Here is a 5,542-nt window from a genome sequence, read left to right as displayed (position 1 = left end):
GCACATATAGAGAATATGTCCACTGAGCATGGACACTTTACTGTTAATCTATATGAGTACATTGAATGTGTCTTGGATTTCTGGACATCTGGTAGTGGAATGGGCTTAAGATATATAGAAATCCATGCAAATGCAATTCTTATTTTACTCTGGCAAAGGCGGGGTTAGTTTTCTTGGTGAAAATATAGTTTCTTTGGACATTTTCTCTGTTTTTGGCAATCTCTGCTTTAAAAAGCACAATGTATCCGAAAGCTCCATTTGTATCAGGCTCCGACATATTTTGCTTTTTGTTTTATCTATAGACGACATGTTTACTGGTGATAGGATAAAGCGGGGAATGTGTCTTCACAGCAAGGAGTGGGGGGAAAACACTATGTGGAGAGATACAATCACCAGTGCTCCAAGGTGATAGTCTGGCCACTTTACATACAAAAAGAATCAAGCAAGAAGAACTTGAGGCCTTGAATGAATTTAAACAAACCTAGATTATCTACCTCAAGAAATTTACATGGCCTAAACCTCTGAACTTTGGGAACTAGTACGCATGCTTAATGAACTTATACATAGTAACTTCTCCTCCCAGGGGAGGCATAAAATGAAGTTAATGAAACATACCATGTATGATGTAAAGTGGGGTACATGTTGAGGGGGATAGGGTTCTGTGGAAGGCGTACCAGGCAGTCTGTACACTCTGAGTACCTCAGCCAATGGGGAAAGGAGGAGGGAAACTTGCGGCCAGGAAATCAGGATAAAAAGGGGGCTGCGTCCCCCAGCCAAACTGAGAGACCCCACTGGGATATTCCCGTGGACTCTCCCTTTATTCGAATAAAGTATATTTTACAGGACTCCTCTGTCTCCTGTTGGAACATTGACCTCTGGCAACAGCATTTTCTGCACACTGGGAAAATGCCAATTCTTGCCCGATTTTTTCTGACAGTGAGAGCTCAGAGATATTATTATATATTTACTTGTTAATATATAATTATTGTTATTATAATTAATTATTGTAATTATAATTAAAAATGTTATTATATTTTACTTGTTCCTAAACTGTAATTTTAGGGAAGAAATTCATTCTACTGAACTGAATTGAACTTGGTATTTTCCTATCACATGCAAAAGTGAGAGTCTGAAAGGTCTTTTTCTAGTGGATTGGTTACGTTATAAATAGGAGAATATAGCTCTGCAATAACAACTGTTAACTTTACAGGTGTTTGGATAGAGATAAGTGTGAGCAGTCTGTACTCTAGCTAACCTGAAATGAGTGGAACAACATATCTGAGTAAAGATTTGCAGTATCAGGATCGTGGATTTCAGACACATAATGTCAGGTTTCCAATCTGTGAAGTGCTGTGTGATTTTATGGCTATTGAAACTGTTGCCTGCTTCACAAAATACATAAACAGCAATAAACCATGCAGATTTCACACGTGTGCAAAGATGATCTCGATAGCATTATATTAACAATATTTTATTAAGAAAATTGATTTTTAATATGAATTTAAGGACTGTGTACTCATTTAACACTTTGTAGTCCATAAAGACCTACTTAAAATGTTGTGACCATGTTATTTTAAAGACAGACATGAGGCACAGCAGCAGTTTGGAAGCAATGGTAAAGAAATTAAACAGCAAATTTGCAATTTAAACTAAGCATTGATGCTTGATTTTTAAAAAAATACTAGTTTCATATTCAAACATTAAGTAGCCTTATTGAATTCAGCTAGCAATCCTTTAGCAAAACTATATGTAGTTACTAAAAGACTTTATCAAGTGACAATTCAATATTTAAGCAATTTGCAGTCAAATGATTTGATTTGGTGATAGATGACAGCTAATAATAGATGCATGTAGTGATAAATGATAGCTTTACATCAGTTTCAGCTTTTTAATAAATCAGTATGAAGCTTAGATTCTTTTAAAAATACAATTTTCCTAAAGAAAAGCAGCCCACTTGTGACATTGAGATTTTTTTCTTAATCTTTTCAAAACTTCACAGGTTATAATGCATTACCACAAAAATATTTAGTTACTCAAATGGAGTGCTTTAAATTATTATTAAAATAAACTGAAGCCTGATGCAGTGTCTAATAAAAGTATAAATTAAATAATTCTTAACAAATGCTTGTACCAAGCATTGGAAAAGTGCTTCTTTTAGTCTAATTGAAGATTATTCCAACTTATTCAATGCTTTTTTTTAAAAAAAAAAAAAATTACTGTTTCCCTCTGTAAATTTCAGGCAGTGAACGTTTTAATTTATTTGACAAAGATTTCTTATGGCTTGTCTTGTAGTGCAAGTTAGTGACCTGTAATTAATAAAAAGACTGAGAAACAATGCAGTTCTTATTGCAGAAAGTACTTGTTCAATTAGGAGTTGAACACCAGAGGGTGACAGTTATTCTTTTGGGTTTTATTTTATCAGGTGATTTAGGGATGGGAGCATGAAGTATGAAGGTACATAATTTCATTCACATATTAACTGTGTTTCTATATGATACAGTTGTATCATTATACAAACATTATACCGAATCCTCCTGTCTTTTCCTCTGAGTTCACAAATACATTTCAGTTCATCTTTTTTTTGTAAATATCATCACCAGTGACATACATTTTTGATTTTAAAATTTAACTTTCCTACAACGACTGGAGTTACTTAATTCAACTTCCTTGTGATACTTTTTAGAAAGGATTGATTTTTAGCCCTTTATGATCTTCAAATAACTTTGAATTAATGTTTCAGATCTCTTTGCATTGACACATATCCTGAGGTATGCAGCTCTTTTTTCCCCATTAAGTACTATAATTTTTTTTTCAACAGTGTAGTCCCCACATTGCTCTTTTTTTTTCTTTACAGTTTTTTGTAAAATAAAATCCAGTCCATTAAAACTAAAGAAATGTGATATATAAATCTTACTTCAAATGAATACCTAACTAAATTAAGTTTCCTCTTTTTAACAGACAAGTTTAATTAAAAGATCAGTCTCAGCTCCAGAGATGACTGCTTTCAAAGATGAAACTACGTTAAACATGTCAGCTAATTTCAAAACCAGCATGAAAGAACTGAAGGTTATGAAGCAATGGATAGTTGAGCCAGAGGCTGAGACAGAGATCAGGAAAAGCTTCCCTACCAAGCAGCCATTGAATCAAATCTGTGATGATCCCCAGTCAATGCAGACAGACATAGCAGTAGAAAAAACTCCTACTTTGACTGGACAAGAGGATAGTGAGAATGACATTGTTCTTGTGGAGCAACCTCAAAAGGCTGGGATTAAATACACTGTTTTCCCAAGAAGAAAGAAAACAAAGAAATCAAAGAAAATAATAAACCCTAGAAAATCAGATGCAGTGATTAAGAAATTAAGTCAAACCCTGAACGTGCTTAAAGGGTTTTTTGTTAATTAACGTGTATTGCCTTTTTAAAGAATCCATTTTGATTTGTAGCTGTATTATCTCATTACAAGTTTTTTCTTTTTCAGCATTAACTGAACTTCTATAAATTAATATCAGAGCAATATTTACTTAGGAGTAATATGTATTTTTTAGTGCAAAGAAAAAACCCCATAATGCTTGGGTGTTTTTAGGACATTTAGTGTTGCTTCATTCAAAGAACAGAAAAACTGTATCCAAATGTAAATGCGAGAATAAAATGGTCAAACTTCTTTCTTCTGAAAGACAAGGGGGAAATTCTAAGTTCTTAGGAAACCAAAGTACTGTGCTGGACTTAATCTCCATTGAACCACAAACTTTGTAGATTACATCAGACAAGTAGTTTTCCTTTTACCTTTTGTTTTCATCTATCACTCTACCAATCTATACATTTTTCCAGTCAATGTTTGGAATCATGGAATGACTTAGAATTGTTTATTATTTGCCCACTCCAGATATGGAGTACCATAGAAAATATTCAAGTATTAGAAAAACAAATTCTTGATGATTTTAAAAATATTTCTTAAATACTTCTATTTCAAGTGTGATCTGCAAAAAGCCCCATGTACAGTCATATGTGTCCACATTCTACTTACACTGGTGCTCAGGCCTGGTCCTTCAGACCAGTTTTCCATTCAGCTTTTCTATTTTTTTCTGCTTTTAGGCATCTTTCAGTAGGCTTATTCATAAGAAAATCAATGATACTTAAATGTGATATCCTTTATATAATCTTAAGACATGTGAGCTGTGACTAAGGGCAAAAATGACTTTTTTCCAAAGTCTTGTTTTGGGCCAGGGGTACTGTATTTTTTTTGATTGATGGGAAAAGCTGATAACAATCCTGTAATGGAGACAGTGTGCTACTGTGTGCCAGTCAGCCCTGAAGGAGGATCTTAAAAGGGAAAGATACCACCTGGCTGACAGACCAGGCCCTGCTTGTCAGATGAAGTGATTCCCCTCTGCCAGACTGCGATGCTACCTCCAATACTCTGTGCAATTTTGGAAACCCTGGTATATGAGAGATAGATGGAGAGAGTCCCTTGAAAAGCCATTAAGATGATCAGGGGTCTAGAGCCCAAGTTTTATAAGGCTGTGGGAGATGAGTTACTTAGCCTGGGGAAGGTAAGGCTAAGAGGGAAGTCTGTTCTCAGCTACAGTAATGGATGGTAACAGAGAAGATGGAATCAGACTCTTATGAGAGATGCACAGGAGAACAGGAGGCAGTGGCCACAGATTGCAACAAATGAAATTTTAATTGGACATGGACTTGAAAGACATGCCCTTCACCCCCTTCATCCATTACCCCTATTTTTTCTGTTGCTGAGCGTGACCTTAGAGGGTATGGAATATCCCTTTGGCCTGCTTAAGTCAGCTGTCCTAGCTGTGCCCCCTCCCAGCTTCTTGCCCACCCCCAGTTCACTCACTGGGGAGAGAGTAGAGTGAGGAAAAAAAGGCAGGCAAAATAAAGCCCTGGTACTGGGCAAGTGTTCAGCAAGAGCATTCTCTGATCAACACTGATTACACTGTGGATTTCAGTCACACATCCAAAACACACCACCATAAGTATGGTTATAAAGACAGTTAACTATATTCTGACCAGACCCAGTATAGTGGGATAAATATTGTGCAGGCCAATTTAAACTAAATTTCTTTATATTTGTTTGTAATCAACAGGCCTACACTAAATGACTTGATGGGCCATTTCTACAGAATTCTACAGCAAACAAAGATATTTAGTACCTGTGAATCCAGCAAGAGATTTACAGCTGCATTGTCTCCACCATGGGGCACACAGCTACAGCTCTAAAATTTGAGTTCTGTTACTCCGATTAAAATAGGACTTCACAACCTTTTGGAATCTATTATTCTGTTTCTACTGCTTGGGTTAATAACTGCATAAGGAGGAGATCGCTTACTGTTTTGGGCTACTACATAGTGCCTTTTACATTTTGTGTTGTTGTTTCAGATAAGAACTTGCAAATAGCTGAAATTTACAGGTGATAATGCATTGGCAATCATCAGTTATAGCTCTGCAATACAATGCAGCCCTAGAGATGATGACATCTATTTTAGGAGAACCTAGTTGTATTTTGAGGGAAAACAATTGTTGTTGGCC

Source organism: Merops nubicus, unplaced genomic scaffold, assembly GCF_000691845.1.
Source record: "Merops nubicus isolate BGI_N331 unplaced genomic scaffold, ASM69184v1 scaffold10232, whole genome shotgun sequence".
Classification (NCBI taxonomy): domain Eukaryota; kingdom Metazoa; phylum Chordata; class Aves; order Coraciiformes; family Meropidae; genus Merops; species Merops nubicus.
The sequence above is the reverse complement of the archived record's forward strand: the minus strand, read 5'-3'. Positions refer to the sequence as shown.